Raw genomic sequence first — 18,267 nt, forward strand, 5'->3', positions numbered from 1 at the left:
TTTGAAAAATGTAACAAAACCCGTAAATACAATAAATCTAGAAAAATAAGGTGCTGTTTTCTTGACTTCCTGACACTCCTATTATAATTTTCAGCAGACTAATTCTGGATTCTGACAATTCAAATTTTGTTTCTCCTCTACTACTTACATATATGTCTTTTTAAAATTTTTTTCAATATTTATTTCTTTTTGAAAGAGAGAGACAGACAAAGCATGAATGGGGGAGGGTCAGAGAGAGAGGGAACGCAGAATCCAAAGCAGGCTACAGGCTCTGAACTGACAGCACAGAGCCCAATGCAGGGCTTGAACTCGTGAACCACATGATCATGACCTGAGCTGAAGTCAAACACTTAGCCGACTGAGCTACCCAGACGCCCCCACTACTTACATATTTCTGATGTCAGCTGCCACCGAACACTTTTCTGTGACTATTTGACTTCTGGCCTGCACCTTCATATCACAACATTAGGCAAGTGGGCCTATTGTGAGGTAAGAATAGTTCTAGAAGACAAACCTTCACTGGAATCACTGGGAAAAAGCCAACAATTCATGGAATGTGTTTCATGACCCCTAAGTAAACCCACTAAATGCATACATGAATCATCTTGCTTGGCCAGATCCTGCAAAGGTCAGTCACTCAAATACCCACTCATCTGAGGGATGGTATTTTCCTGACTCTCCATCTAGAGTTATTATTTTCATGTGTGAAGGGCTGATAAATCTGTATTAGAAAGAATGTGATGTGAAACAAGAAGAAACGTCACACAAGAGTAAAACACATTTTATTTATCCCCATTATCTCCACAAGGGTCATAGTTGTTTCAGATTTCAGAGGGATTCAAAGGAATAAAATGTAATTAGGGATGTGATCGTGACAATATATCAACCAGTGAGTATCAAGACTATTGAAAGATATTATCCCCTCAAAAAAAATCCACAAAAACCCATATTCTAGTGCACGGGTTGAGAATATGAGGAGCAAAGAAAAAAGAAGTAGTATTTGTGGAAAATAATAAAACCTAGTGAATTTTTGACAGGCCAGAATGTGGCCTTCAATATCAGATTTTAGAATGTAGAGAGGTTACTTTGACTTTGGTTAATTTCGAGTCATATGATAATAGCTCCCCTGTGAAGTCAGTCCTACCTGAAATTGTGAGACTTTCATAACCACTATCAAGTGGTTATGAAACTCTTCTCTACCTTGATGGTGGTAGTGGTTACATGTCTGTATGAGTTTATCAAAACCTATGGAATTTCACACTAAAAAGTTTAATGCCATGTAAAACGATATCTTAATAAGTATATTTTAACACCTTTTTGGCAATAGTAATAATAATAACAAAAACAAAATAAATGGAAAACAGAAGAAAAAGTATTTTCAATTTAAATCACACAGAGCTAAGAGACGATCTAAAGTGCTTCTAAAATTTGAAAAGAAAAAATCTGGTAATAATTGAACCGAAAGTATAAACAGACATATCATGGAAAATAGAAATATCGAAGGCCCTTCAATATATTAAAGGATGTTCAAACTTACCCATAAGAGAAATACAACTTTAAACTGATCATGTCTAATGAATTATTTTGTCTCAAAATCCAGTTTGTGATGACAGACTCTGTTGGCAAGACTCTAGGGAAACAAGCTCTCTCATAAATTGCCGATGCATATGTAAAATTATAAAATAGTTATGAAGAAACTGTAGCACAGGACTAGAAGTGTTTGCAGACAAGATAATGATGGCCATATTCAGCAGCAGCACTCACCAGAAAAGCAACATTCAAATGCAAACATTGAAGGGCTCACAAAGAACATACAAAGAGTTTAATATACAGAATGGTTGACTGGGGCTTCCAGCATTTCAAATTTCTAAATTTTGAAGAAAGCAATAGTGTACCAAATACCATTTTCTTAAAAAAAGATATTCATTATAGACAGATACCTTTTCCTCTCCATTCCTTCCATCCTCAAGTTCTGGTAAATGCACAATGGAAAAAAAAAAAAAAAACTTTCTCCCGCTTAAGTTCAAGTATACAGGTTAGATCATGCATTCTAGACAAATAAAAAGTATCCTGGTGAAGTGACATTTAAGGTTAGAACTGAATTCTGAGAAAAATAATTTCCCCTGAGATATCTGCTCTAGAACCTGGAGATTGTTTTGTTTTCTAAATGGGAAGTGTGGAGATCTAGGTTTTAATAGTTTTGTGTGTCTAAGTAACTCATTATAATCCTTAAACATAAGACTCACTAGGGATTTTGTACTGGGATAACACTTTTTCTGAGATCCTGATTTTTGTTTGCTATTCTTGTAAGAGACCTCTCTAACTGCTGAGAGACCCCACTCTGCTCCTGCATCAAGAACTCCTCTAACTCAGATTCAAGATTCAGTGAATAGATAAGGATGAATTTTATAATGTAGTTTATTTAGAATATAACTGACAAGGATCAAATACTTTTATTTTTGACTTTAATTCCTTTAAAATTAACATCATTGGGTTTGAATTTGCTATGGCATTTGATACTTGGCATCGAATTTCTCTCTAAAAATTCCATGAAAAGGAGAGGGTTTGTACTGAGTAATGAACGAATGAGTTAATTTTCAGTCTTAGGTGCAAAGAGACTTTTGATTTAGTTCAGTGAATGCACTGTTTGACCTTATAAAGGTGGGAGCAAAATTTTCCCCTAAAGAGATGACATTGCTCTATTCCTACTTGTTAAGAGACTAAAAATTTCCAAAGGAAAATAACTGAGTGATGTGAAGATCTTGTCTCTTTATACCTGAGTTTTCTTTCCATACGAAGAGAGATTAAACAGGTTGAGATGACTGCCCTCTTTCTGTCCCTTTCTGTCCAGAGTATTTTGAGTGTCACCTGAATTTCCCTACTTAAGGAAGTAAATGGAACTTTCTTCACTCAATTTCTTCAGTTTTTGTATTGGGAGTAACTAATTACTGGGATCAAGGGTTCTCTTCTCTTATTTCAGATCATAAATCCTGGCCAAATGCCTCCATGAGATGTGTTTGTGTATTTGTTCGTGCCTGTCCTGAGTACATACTATAAGCAAAGATGCACAATCCTGGCAATTTTGTTATATAAAGCAAATCCTTTCAGCCTACATAAAAGTTAATATTCAAAAATACCTTTATCAGTAAACTGATAATTTGGCCTCCACCTATTACAACTTAATCTTACTTCTCAAATCAATCAAAAATCAGGTAATTTAGAACGGTGCTACTTATTAGGACTTCACAAAGACCCTTACAATAACTTTTGGTAATCCTGGGATTAGCACTCAATCATAGATTTAGCCATCAAATTCAACAAGAAAAGTTTACTCAGCTTCTCCTCCATCCTAACCCAATATACATGAATTAAAGGCTTTTAAAATGTTATTTGGTAGCATGTTGCTTGTTGACTTTTCTTATGTTATTTGTGTATTATATTATTATGGTTATATAATATATTCATAGCATACACTGTTATGTATTATATGTATTAAATATGTATATTGTATGTATTACAGATAATATATATTATATGTATTATATATATTATATAGTTATATTTAGTGTTTTAAAGTTAATTTATTTTTTTTTTATTATAGTAAGAGTTTTGAACATGCCTGTTCTATATTTCTGATACTCACTAGAGTTGAGCAACAGAATATGGCAGTCGAAGCTCTATTCCAGAGAAATAAATTGCCAGGAATCCTTTGGAATAAAGGCACTTTTATTTATTCAAATTAAGTTAAAATATTGCTTAAATATCTAAGATGTACCCTAAATATTCCTGGCCATGTAAATACAATAGTGAGCCAGATAGATAAGGCTTCTCATCTTATAAAGCTTATATTCTATTGAGGGAAATCAGTACACAAGATAAAGTAAATATATACATAAATACATTAATAAACTTGACATTTCAAGATAGTACTTGCTTCCACGAAGAAAATAAAACTACACAGTGTGTATCAGTTACAGATTGCCATGCATCAAATCACCTTCAATCTTAGTGGTTTAAAGTTACTCTTATTACTTGCTCTGATTTGCTGGATTGATAATTTGAGCTGAGTTGATCATTTGGTCTCATCTGTGGTCCCTTTTGCAACTATACTCAGGTAGTGGCTTGGCTGAGGCTGAAAGTTCAACATCGCTTCATTCACATGTCTAGAAGTTACTGATGGCTTTTGAAAGGGCCTCCCCAATAAGTTTGTCATTTCTTCTTTACATGATGGTCACAATGCAAAAAGAGGGCAAGTCCCTGTGTATAAGGATTGTTAAATCTCTTTGTGTCGGGGCGCCTGGGTGGCTCAGTCGGTTAAGCGTCCGACTTCAGCTCAGGTCACGATCACGCGGTCCGCGAGTTCGAGCCCCGCGTCGGGCTCTGAGCTGACAGCTCAGAGCCTGGAGCTTGCTTCTGATTCTGTGTCTCCCTCTCTCTCTGCCCCTCCCCCATTCATGCTGTGTCTCTCTCTGTCTCAAAAATAAGTAAACGTTAAAAAAAATTTTTTTTTAATAAAATAAAAATCTTTGTGTCAAATTTGCTGATCGTCCCATTGGCTTATACAATTCTATGGTGAAGTTCAGAGTCAATATGGGAGGGGGCTACACAAGGGCACGGTTATCAGGTATCGTGTTAATCGAGAGCCATTAATGTGACAAGCTCCATAGAGAGTTACTAGCATGCATGTGTGTATGTTGTGTTTGTGGAACTTCACCAAATTCGGTAACCATGCAAGCCTTCAGTATGAAGCAAAATTGGAACTCAGGTCTGAATATTGAGCCTTGCATTATAGTTTAGTAACAAATGGTTGAAGTTTTCTCTATATTATAATGTTTCTTTTCATTTAATGATGAACAATAGATATACTGAAAATTACAGAGAAAAAAAAAAAAACACTGCCGATACCAAATCTTGATTTTAAATACAATCATGACCTATTTTCTTAAATTATTTCTAAAACATTATTTTTATGTTAGTGTAAATGATGTCACTTAATAGATTTATTTTTAGAGTATTTGCCAATAGCATATAGAAATGTAATTGATTTTAGTATGTTGACTGGTTATCCTGCAGTCTTACTATATTGGCTTATTAGATCTAATTGCTGTTTTGTAGATTACTTATGATTTTCTGCATACATAGTCATGTTTTCTGTAAATAAGTTTGTTTACTTTTTCTTTTCCAAACTGTGTGCTTAATATTTTCTTTTCATGTCATGTTTCAGTAATGACTTGAAATGGTGGACATTCTTGCTTGTTTTGAATCCCACGTTTTGTGTGTGTGTATGTGTGTGTGTGTGTGTGTGTGTGTGTGTGTGTGAATTTACTGCAACAATGGGGGTGAAGGACATCATGGGGATATGATTCTAGAGGGTATATATATATATATGTTTTCTTTTACTCAGTGTCAAGGAGAGAGAGTCAGATTGTCTTTGTATTTTCTTCCAGTGTACCTAGAAATTCTCACTCATTCTTATGTTAAATATGTATCCTCCAGAATCTCAGTTTTATGCAGTGTTGTCCTACTAGATTCCCTGGCTTATACATCCCTAGATTTTATTCTCTTTTCCCAATTCAGTGACTCAACAGAAGCTTAATATATCCAAGGTTCAGTGAAAGTCCTCAGGTTGAGGATTATGTTTGATATCTGTGTTTATCTTCTAGTGTTGTCAGTTTCATTGCATTTGGGGCATGATTTATCCTTACTTTCAGGCCATCTTGTCGATATACTTAAAATTATGTTTTAAAATTATATGAGCTATTACTTTATTCCATACAGTCAGAATGTTTAGCCAGTGTCTTAGGAGAAAAAAAATCTATTGAAAACAGAAATCCAAACTTGCCCTTTAGAGGAACTGAGAAACTTTGCTGATCTCACAGGATTTGGGGTATACTTAAAAATGTCAATATATGTAAAGTAATTAGAACAGTGCCTTGCACTTAGAAAATGCTGTATAGCTAGTAGTTGTTTCATTTTTTAATGGGAAAATGATATGGCTTTAAAGACAGTTTTATGCTAGTAAATAGCAAGAACTCCAATACACTAACACAAGAGATCAATACATTTAGTCATCATTAAATAAGCTCATGTTATATGAGTGGATATTTATGGACTAACTTTGTTCTGTGATACTAGTTGGAAAGATGGTATTTGGAGAATTTGAATTTTCCTGTGAGACAGAAATGAGATAGGAATGTGGAAGAAATGGACACTGCCTTGGAAGGGAGACCTGGACAGCAGAGCCAAAGGCTTCAGTGAAGAGGATGAAGAAGGAACCTACATTTGTTAAAGCCTGGTGTGTGCCGGGCACAGCATCATGTGTTCTAAATAAAATTTCTTCATATAATCTGAAAGCAGTAGCTCCAAAATATGAGTGTTGATGTAAATTGAAAATTGGAAATTGGAAATTGAAATCAGAAGAATTAAATATCTTACAGGTGGTTGAAGCTTTATTTTGAAACACATTCTTTTAAATTAATCAATACAGTGCTTTGTACCAACGGGGGTTTCATAATACATCTGTTGTGTTATTAATATTTCACTATGTTTATAACAAAACTAAAGTGTTTATTATTGTATCAGAGCAGTCTCATTTGCTCACATCCACTTGCTTATGAAGTTAAAATAAAGTAAGTTGTCATGTATTAGTTACCAATTTCAATGATAGTAACCATTCGTTATATATCTTCTTCAATGTACTAGTAATCTCTACCGAATCTATGGTTGTTGAAGTTGGTGAATTTGAGGCACAGCAAAGTTAAGGTGGAAAATCATGAGGTGAAATTTTTACTCATTCAAACTCTGGCTATAAACTCCTTCCATATAAATAATAATATATAGTTCAAGTAAAGGGACAGAATCAATACGTGATTTGAAATTTCATAACAAAACTATTATTAAATATATGAAAATTTACATATACTAGAGTAGATGCATATCATGGTCTTTAAGAACATGGATATTTTAAAAATATGTAGGTATGGATAGGGATCCAGATAGAGACTAAGTGAGAAAATAGGCTTTCTATCTTCTAGTTTTTACTTGAGTTTGTTTCAGCAATACTCATGAGTTCATGTAGAGGAATTATCAAACATACATGTTTAGTAGAATCTTTAGTAGCACTATCTACCAAATGTGAGGCTGGGCATTTTTATAGTTCAGGGAAAGCTACTTGTTGGTGTAATGAAACTCTCAGTGCATTAACACAATAAAGATTTATGCATTTGTGTTAGGTTTATACCAGTTTGTAGGGGGGCTTTTTTTTAGGCAATCATTGAAAACTCTATTCTTGGTTCATCCAGGGGGGGGCTGCTATTACCTAGGACCTCAGAGCCCCTCATTGGCACTCTGTGTCCGGGCATGGAGATGAACAGGAAGCATGGAGCTATATGTCAAATCATATGTATTGGGTTGTAAAATTGGAAAACGTACTTCTGTCCACATTCCCATGGCCAGAACTCATCACATGGCCACATCTTACTGTAAGAAGGGAGGGAGGTATATTCTAATGGTACTCTCATAGGGAGAATAGGAAGACTTTGGTGAATAACTGGCCAGAATAGGTTACAACATTTAAAAACAAGCTAAAATGTTATAATCTAGTCCACACTTGGACTCATTCTCACTTGTCTCCACATTCTCACTTGTCTATACCTCGGGTAGCACGACCAAAAGGCATAAGATTCCTGAAAGTAGAGTCAGAAACCATGAACTTTAGACACAGAGTATAGATGAGAAAATACATAGAGAAGAAAAAGGGCTTGATAAAAAATTTAGTGGACTAGGTGCCTCTTTAAAAAGCAAATCTTTCAAAGTTAGGTGGGAAAGGCAATTTAGGAATATAGTTTAAGTCTAGTTAAGCAGTAATTCATAGTTGTTGAGTAATTTTTACATAGAAAGTAAATTGTTACATGTACATGTTATGAAGGTAATTTTCAGTTTGGGGGAAAATTAGGGAAGTAAATATTCTAGAGTCAGGGAAATAGACAAGAAACGCACCCCAGAATTTTATGCCAGAGACCTAAGAGACTGAATTTCAATGGTGTTGTGTGGAAGGAGAAAGACAAACACACTGGAGATATTTTAGAGATAAAATAGAAAATATGTGACCCTTTATTGAATAAAAAGAGTTATAATCCAGAATGTAAATTTTAAAATTAGAGATGTTGTAATTAAATGCAGTCACCCATTAAATGTGTTTGGGTGTAACTGGAGTTATTTCCCAAGCATCAGGAAAATAAGTCAGAGTAACTACAAAAAGTTCATTTTACAAGAATAAAAGGAAAGAGTGACATGATTGCTAATGGCTACCAAAGGATCTTGACTGTAAGTAAGTTCATAAAAATGTAGAAAAAAGTACATTTACCCATGCCTCTATTTAATTATATAATTTTCATTTTTCTTGAGTATGTGGTTATCGATTAAATATGTCTCTTAAAATCTGTATCAGCTTAAAATCTTGGGTGTAGACTGATATATAATTATAGCATATTCTGTAGCATCATAAAGAATAAAATAAATGTCACATAGAGATTATTGTGTTCTTGTGACACATCTCACCTGGGAAAAAATAATTGTTGGAACTTGCTCTGTTTTCTTGGTCAGTTTGTTTAACAGTGTTTGAAAATATAATATTCATGTCACAGCTTATATTTTTCATGTTTTGCAATATTGTTAAAATTTGAATAATTTATAATAATCATTTAGAATTGAGAAAACTTGGCTTTAGAGTACAGCTGAAGGTCTAGAGAAAAAGATCATTTCATTTTATAGAGCTTATGAAATGCTCTTGTGCTCTAAATGGACATTCTAATGTTTCTATGATAATCAATGAATCTATTCTCTCTTGAACAGTGATCTTTATTTCAAAAGAAAAGACTTCAAAATATCTTTAGAACAGTTCTCTTTCTTTGAAATGCACACTTCTACAGAAACAACAATAGTTCTCACTAGTTAGTTTTGTTTATTCATTGTTGATAATATAACTGTGTACTTCCAATGAATTTATACTTTATCAGGGTAGACAAGCGGAGTTCTCTGTTAGCCGCCTGCAGGCCAATGTCTATGCATTGAAGACCTTTTTGGAAGGGCGTAGGTCATTCTCACTTGCATTTAAATAAGTTCACTGGACTTAGCAAATACCAAGAAAGTGATGTTCTTAAAAATATTCTCTATTTGTGCTTTATAATCTCTAGAAAATACTAAGGTGTCATTAGGAACTTTGGGGGGGGGTCTTTTTCAATTTAATTTTTAAATAATGTTGCTCAAGGGAAAGAAAGTGTTCCATGTCTACCTAAAAGATAGCCTTAAACCAATATAATAAGTTTCAATTAAGGGATGATCAAATGAGTTACATGCATTGCATTTATCGGATTTATAATGAAATGATGACAGACCATTAAGTATAGCGGTATTAAAAGGAAGTTCAAAATATGATGTTTTTTAAACATATAGAGCTAGTTTTCCCATTTAATAATTTGTGAAAACTCTGAGTATTAGATGTCACAGATTATCAGTTTTTATGATGGTATTACTAATACTTAAGGGGTTTCACTCCATATATCATCCTTAGTTATTAAAATTTTAACTATGTTTACAAGAATAAAAGAAAAGGAAAAATGTTGGAAGTTCTCAGAACATGGCGTTGGATTTGATTATCAATTAGAAATAAAATTAGTAATTAATTCTTGCTAATGCCATTACATTTATTTTCTTTGGTGTTGACAAGTATGAAGATTTCTGAAATAACTTCTCAGGGATTTAATTCAAGTAACAAAACTCACTAGGGTAGAAACATAGACAAATCTTGAGTGAGAAATATGAGCTGATATTTTTTGTATGATCTTTAAAACATTTCTAGGTCGAATTCAAAGAGAAATTTAGTTGTTCCTCTAAAGTGATTGTTTTTCTAAAGAAGTAAATATATTTTTTCAGACATTCACAAAGTGAGCATTTATATACATATTCAATAGTAGTAGCAGGGATAGAAACAAACAATTGTTTTTCCATTACTCAGTGTATCATACGTGAAATACTCAGAATCTTAGGAGCCAGCCAGGCAACTTTCCTCATTGTAAAGGTAAAATACAGTTCAGAAATGAAGAGCTATATTCAAAAGCTGTCGAACTAGTGTGCTTTCAATTGGATATCCCTGAAACTCTACAACAAAGAACGAAAGAAAAACCCAAGAGCTTATAATGTTATGTGACTTCATTAATCCATGTCAAGTAAGCTAGTATATTATATGGTTTATAAAGCATCATTTCACAAGTCATATAGAAAAGCTGAGTACTTTAATTACTTTTTTTGTTTATTATTGATCTATTTTGTTTGTATTATTTTGCTTATCAAGACAAATTGGATCAGCTATTTGACTAGGTTTACTATTGCTAGTCTTATAAAATAGTATTTTAGGACTCTCCAAAGAAACAGAGTCAATAGGATAGATAGATATATCAATAGACAGACAGAGATGGAGATTAAAAATAGAAAGAATTGGCTCATGTCATTGTGAAGGCCAGCAAGCCTGAAATTCATAGGTTAGACTAGTAGGCTGGAATTTCAGACAGAATTTCTATGATAGTCTTAAAGCAGAATTCCTTCTTTACTAGGAAAGTTTAGTTTTTGCTCTTAAGGTTTTAAACTTACTTGAATGAAACCCACCCTCATTACAGAGAATAATCTGCTTTACTTAAAGTCATCTGATTATAAATGTTAATCACATCTACAAAATATCTTCACAACAATATCTAGAATAGTGTTTTACAAAAAATCTGAGATAATATTATCTAGCCAAGTTAACACATAAAATTAACCACCATGACAATTAAAGGGAAAATGTGAAGTATTTATAATGTCAAGCAAAACTGGATGCTCAGGGAAGCTAAATTTACTATAACTATCCTTAGATTGCTTATTAGGGCTTGTAACGTTTGTGTGTCCAGTTTGAATCAATTTCCACAAATAGCTAAATTAGAATTGTAGCGATGGTCCCTATTGTTTTCTGCATAAAAGTACCACTAATGTTATTTTTCCATAAGTCAACAATGATATGATTATGACTAAAATAGATAAATAAAATTCCAGGCCAACAAGTCCAGAGAGCACTACAAATGACTCCCAGTCTAAATGGGTGCATGTTCCATGTTGAGAACCAGGCCTTTGTTGAAACTTTAGTGAGAGGCTAAAAACAAAAGAACTCAGATTAGACTATATGAGATTTAATCCTGGTTTTATCTTTTAAGGACTCTCTTACTGGGGAAAACACAAAATATCTTGATATAGTATTTTTAACCTGTAAAGTGGGATTTCTAACTAAAATATTGCCAATTAGAATTCAGTGAAATAATTCTTTCAAAGCCTTTAACCTTTTTTTCTGACATGTGGTGGCTACCCAATAAACTTTAGCTGTAATTAAAATAATGCAAACTATTTGTTTATTTATTTAATTACTTTTAAGTTTTAGGCATGCTAGCAATGGCTTCATTTCATAGGTGAAAAAATGAGACTTACAGAGGGTAAGCAACTTGGGGAAAATCACATATTGGAGACATTTGGGTATTCATATCAGTAAATAGAAGAGGACCTATTTTACCTTCACATTGTAGAATGTCTAACAATGTCTTTGAGATGGAAATATAGTGCTACATAACAGAAAATAATCTGAGATAGAATCAGTTTTTGGTGACACTGATGCGTGAAACACAGTGGGAGTAGTCTTAGAATAATATATTGAAAAGGCATTCATGTAGGCAATACAAAAGAAATAAAGCTATTAAGCTAAATTTTAGGTCTTTGTCCCCTAATTCACCACAGCATATCAACTTTATAAGCTTTCCCAATAAAATAATAAATACATTTTCATGAGAAGAAAATGGAATAATCAACACCTCATCCATCAGAGATCGTGATTTTCAACACTTTCTTACACATACACACGTTTTGTTTCTTTTTTTTTAACCAAGCAATATAAACATTACTAGCAAATTATTTTCCAGTTTTTCTGACTACATTGCAAGAAGCATAATAATTAAAAATGTAAGTATTATAAATATCACAGGAATAACAATCATATAACAAAAGAATTACATTTATCTTATTACTCCCAATTTGGTAAGGTAAACTAGTAGTTCATTATTATTTAACCTGATTTTGTGCTTCTTGGAGTTTAAAGGAGATGAAATATTTTTCTTATTTATTGGCCATCTCTATCCCTTATCTTGTGGATAGACATTACAAATGTTTTAGTTACAATCAAACTCAAATAATTGCAAGTCACACTTCAACTTCCAAAGAAATGAAAATACAACTGTATATTTGAGTGAACTCAATTTAAATGGCCTGAATTTTGTGAATATAAATGTAACTGATTTCACTGTAGAAAATGAAAAGAACATAAAAGAGAGTAAAAAGGAAAGTAACAAAGCACAATTTCCATTTATCATTGTAACATCTGATCAACAGAATGAGCATGGCTAACATAGTGTCATTTGGTTACAACAGTGTGGTTAATCGTATATCCGGTTTCTCAGAGAAAAAAATAAATAAATAGGCAATAGACGGAGACTAGATAACAGTTAGTAGATAACAATCTCTTGCACATACCCCACACAAAAATTCTTCAAAGCAAACTTAGGATATCTTAAATGTGTATGTCCTGCTACTTTTCTACCTAACTCCCACTTTATCTAAAAATTGTTATGGGGAGCCTGGGTGGCTCAGTTGGTTAAATGCCTGACTTAAGTCATGATCTCAGGTCCTGATCTCAAGGTCTGTGAGTTTGAACCCCACATCAGGCTTTCTGCTGTCAGCCCAGAACCTGCTTCAGATCCTCTGTCCCATTTTTCTCTCTGCTCCTCCCCCACTCACTCACTCACTCACACATTCTCTCTCTCTCTAAAAACAAATAAACATTTTTTTAAAAAGTTGTCATGTATGGGCTTATCACATTTTGTTTATCCATCCATTAGTGGAGAGATGGTCCTACCTTTTGAAATCTACAATTTCATGTTTTGAAAGTATCTTTTCTTTTAATGTTTTTTAATGTTGATTTTTGAGAGAGAGAGACAGACAGAGTGTAAGCGGGGAGGGGCAGAGAGAGAGGGAGACACAGAATGTGAAGCAGGCTCTGGGCTCTGAGCTGTCAGCACAGAGCCCCAGGTGATGCTGGACCATGAGATCATGACCTGAGAGCTGAAGTCGGGCGAATAACCAACGGAGCCACCCAGGCGCCCCTCATGTTTTGGAATGTATCTTAAAAACATCAGATATGTATAAAATGTTTATAAATACAGACATTGATGATGGTTTAACAAGTATTTATTGTCTACTATGTGCCAAAAACTACTTCTTAAGCTAATAGCTAAAGAAATTAAAAAAGTGAATGTCACTGAAAAAATCTCTGACTCCACCTTGATTTTACTCCAGTGGAAATGACAGTTAATAAGAACATATAATTGAATATGGTTTAATACACATAATTTATATACATTATATGAATATAAATATATATTGTCATGTCAAATAGTGTTTTTTTATTAAATTTTTTTTAAACATTTATTTATTTTTGAGACACAGAGAGACAGAGCATGAACAGGGGAGGGTCAGAGAGAGGGAGACACAGAATCGGAAACAGGCTCCAGGCTCTGAGCTGTCAGCACAGAGCCCGACGCGGGGCTCGAACTCACAGCCCTCACGGACCGTGAGATCATGACCTGAGCTGAAGTCGGCCGCTTAACCAACTGAGCCACCCAGGCGCCCCTCAAATTGTGTTTTTGAAAGTCTTTACACATAATACAAACAAATACATAAGAAAAATGAGTCTATAATGTAAGTGAATCTTAAAATTATTACACTGAGTGAAAGTAGATAGCCAAAGAAAATATTCTTTACAGAATCATTTTTATAAAATTATAAAAAATACAATCTGTAGAGATAAGAAACAGATCAGAAGTCATCTTTGGCTGGAGAGAGAACAGGTGGATTGGAAGGGATACAAGAAAACTTTTGGTTTCCCTACTTTGTAATACACTAATTGAAATCATGTGTATATTGTATTCTTTTAATTTTTCCTTTTTTTTTTTGGTTTTTCATAGGAATGAAAATTTTTGTCACTTGTAAATAATTCACAAACCATTATCTTTGTCCATATTCTTTTTTATTTCAATGGAAGTGCTAATTTTTTTCTTATTGATTTGCAAAGACATCCTTAGATAAAAAAAAAAATTCCTCTAATATATACTACAAGTATTTTACTAAATTATCTCTTTTTTTAATATTTACAATCCCATTGATATAAAGAAGTTTTACATTTATAGATAATATACTCGTTTGAATTCTACTCAATTTATTTCAATTTAATTGTTTCCTCCATTCAAGAAATATTTACAAAGTATTTGTTGGAAACTGAATGAATACATTATTATCTTTCTCAAAGAATCTCAGTTCTGTTAAAAGATAAACTGAGGCCTCTTAAAAATTTCAAGAGTTTAGATTAGCAAAGAATCAACTCTAATAAGGCAGTGTCAAACCACAAGTGATTAGGGGCAAGTTCCACCCACAGAGATTAGAAGAAAGACTTTTATAAAAAAGTCGAAGCAAAACAAGGAAATTATATAATTGGCTATAGCATATAGATTGCCTTATTTCGGGAAGCCTAATTGTCTGTCCTTAGGTTTTGATTTCATTATCTTACAACATTTGCAGCTTTTGCAGACTCCTAAAGGCATTAGAACAGACCAATGGCCTTTTGGTTTAATTAATTTAACAGTTCCAAATGACACTATCTTGCCTTTTAAAGAAAAGACATAGATTCTAATTATAGACTTTGTTCTATTTTTATGTAGTTTTCAAAAATCAAAAAAAGATTCTTTTTAGTCTATTCAGGGAAGAGTTAAAAAATAAGCCAAATGTACGGTACCTTTCAACCACCAGAATTTATCATAGTAGTTGCTAAACGATTATAATTTTTAAGTAAGTATTTGTGTCATTATATCTTTAGTTAAAATAATAGTTTTTACCCTCTTTTTGTTCTGCCTTGGAGTTATATTGATCTTTAAAATCTCACTGAGACTTTTATAAAAAGTGAAAGGTGTATAATTGGATTCTACTTGAAAGCCAGTAGCTCAGAGACAAGAGTTCCATTTTGAATTAGTTTAGAAATATCAGAGTGTACACAGACTTGTGAGTAGTGTACTGCCTCTGGAATGATCACTTGCCTAAGAATGAGGAAATTTTTTAAGTAAATGAACAATCATCTCTCTGTAAATTACCCCTATGTTCCACCAGCTGAGTGACCAAGCAGAATCAATTTGTATCTGAGAGATTGTTCTTGGTTTCCCTGCAAAAACAGATGGCAATGTTTGAACAAATTCACCAAATTATAAAGCAAACTTGTTATAATTTCAATCTTCACTTGTCAATCAACAACCATACACTCACTCAAATTTCAAAACTCATCATCTTTTTACGATGTTAAAATAGAACAAACAAATGAATTATGTGTTTAGGATATAATCATGCAAAGCCTAGAAAAATGAGATCAGACTTGGCTCAGTATCAAATTTGACACCATTGCAGTTGAGTGTTAGATTCAAAGATGCCTTGAACACAATAATCAATAATAGCAAAGTCCAAAATAATTAATGTGAATTAGTTGTGTCCCCTACATTAACTTTTATCAGTTTTTTGGACAGGTTAAAAATATGTGCTCATTTTTCCATGTCCATAAATTATTATAGCATTTGCTACTAAATTATTGCAAAGATAGACAATCCTTAATGGGGGAAAAAAAAAGATTATCAAATGTGAATCTATGTTTTCTTGTTCAACATGTGTATTTTACAGCCTAACTCCTAGTAACACATTCATCTATTTTAGTTTTTCCTTTTTAGAGTCCTAACAAGCACCTACCAACATGTGCGTGTGCGTGCATGCACACGCACACACACACACACACACAGTCTCAGAAAATGCATCTATCTATTAAAAAAATATATATGATGAATTGGTTTAGGGGCATATTGATTTATATAAGAATCACCAAACTAATTTCCTATGTATAATTTGGTGAAAGATTTAGTCTGAATAAATCAGATGAAGCAAAATTGTTGCTCTTTAGAAAATATTAATATAAAGAGTTTATATGAAAGGACACAGAAAATTGAGAATATCTAGTTCTATTAAGTGACAGATATCTTTTAAAAGGTCATAAATGAATTTATTCCTTTAAAATATGTTGATTAAGCATCATGCTTTCCTGTTTCCTTGTTCTCTATTAATATGTTGTCTGAACTTTAAAACTAATATTCCATTCAGTTATTAGAAAACTTTTAAGTATATTTGGAACATTCTGAGTACATAAGTCTAATTTTTCAAATAAATTTTATGAAAGCTAATCTAATTTCTCTGTGAAAATTTAACATCTCAATTGAAATGTTCTGTGAGTATAAAATACACACTAGATTTCAAAGATTAAATAATGTAAAATATCACAATAATGATTTCCATATAGTTAAATATTAAAATAATAATTTGGGTTTATAATTTAAATAAGTACATTCTTAATTTTTTAAACGGTTTTTATATATCTACGAGATTGTAAAAGGAGAAGAAATAAAAGCGTTAATGTTGGTAAAGTACTTAACAGTTTCCTATCACATAGCTAATTTTTACTAATATTCATGATTTTTATCAGAATCCACCATTTGCCTATATCATAGGCCAAAGAGGGATTTTCTTTTATAATGTGAATATTACTGGTGAAAAATCTGCTTAAATGTATTATTTTAGCCTGATCTGGGATCTAGAATTAATTTGTAGGCATGTCTTTAGATAAAAGTGGGAATCTACTATCAAAATACATACCCAGAATTAATGTATCAAGTTGTTTCAAACTGAACTAAGAGAGCATTACTAAATGCATTTCTGGTAATGTCTTACATAATTCTTATCACTCAACGTAGTAGGTGTCATTAATAACTCAATTGCTCTACAAGAGAAAGAATACAATTAAAGTGCCCAACAGACACATGTGGAATCATTCAACAAATGTCTTCTGAGTGTCTCCCTTGCGTGTGGCCTGTGCTCAAGGAGCATGAATATCATGAATAAACAAGAGCAACAAAGACCCTCATATTTCTGGAGTTTATTTTCTAGGTAGAGAATAGGGATTTAAAGGCATTTTCTGCCTTCATTAAATTACACTGCTAACATTAGTTTGGTGACATGGGCTAGTTTTTTAATTCTTTTTATCTTGATTTCATGCCTAAAAAGGATTAATAACAAAAATAATAAAAAACAAGCACAAGCATGCAGAATTGGAGGTTAATAAAGTATCACATGTGAACATCACCTTACTAAATGTATCTCCTATACATTTACTATTTTTTTAATGCTGATATTATTTTAAAACTACTCACTGTATGGCATAGCATATTTTCAATACATTGACTTTCAGGTTGTATGAACTTTACCTTTTAGTACTAAGCATATTATTTGATATTATAAATTAGTACAGTATCTTTGAATTATTTTTTCTTTTGTAGTTTTGACATGAAATATTGCTGTTTCTCATTTCTCCCAGTTGGACCCGTTCAAGACTCAAAACTCAAGAGGACTTTTGATTAAAACTAAATAATGTTATCCTAAACAAATGTTAGGATTTCCACAATACCCGGGATATCTGAGAAGCAAACCACAGTGGACTTCATACAAATAAATGCTGCAAAGTAATATTCATTCAGTCTGAATATTCTAAAGTTAAATTCAATAAATTCATTAAAAATATTGTTTTGATTTTTATCAGAAATAATCACGTATCTTAGTATATGAATATATTTTCTCATATAACAGCATTTATATTATTAAAAAATATGTATCTAAATCCCCAACTTGTGACACTGTGAAGTATGGGAATACACAAAGAAACCACAATTTTTCATACATGAAAAATAACACGGAAAGCCATATAAATCTTAATAGCTTAAAGTATTAAAAGTTTAATCAAAAAATTGAGAGATTTTTATTTTCATTTGGGAAGTCAAAAACACTTTAATTTGCTCTCACATATCATCTAAGAAAATCCTTTTCATTTTTATTAAATCAGACATCAAACAATGGTATGTTCCTACCTTCAAGGAGAAGAGCCTTAAAAGTCTTCATTTTTCACACTTTCATCATTTTCTTAATCATATGTTTGTCCTATTAAAATCCATGCGTATTAAAAATTCTAAATAACATTTGCTTCCTGTAGCCCTTATTTTCAGAAGT

General features: G+C 32.5%; 1 long non-coding RNA gene across 1 annotated transcript; it reads left to right on the forward strand.

The window, feature by feature from the left end:
* Positions 1–537: 537 nt before the first annotated feature.
* Positions 538–17,784, forward strand: LOC131511442 (uncharacterized). Its single transcript, XR_009261528.1, has 2 exons — positions 538–628; positions 17,582–17,784. It is a non-coding gene; the product is annotated as an uncharacterized LOC131511442 (long non-coding RNA).
* Positions 17,785–18,267: the final 483 nt, after the last annotated feature.

The sequence above is a fragment of the Neofelis nebulosa genome, chromosome 5, assembly GCF_028018385.1.
Source record: "Neofelis nebulosa isolate mNeoNeb1 chromosome 5, mNeoNeb1.pri, whole genome shotgun sequence".
NCBI lineage: Eukaryota > Metazoa > Chordata > Mammalia > Carnivora > Felidae > Neofelis > Neofelis nebulosa.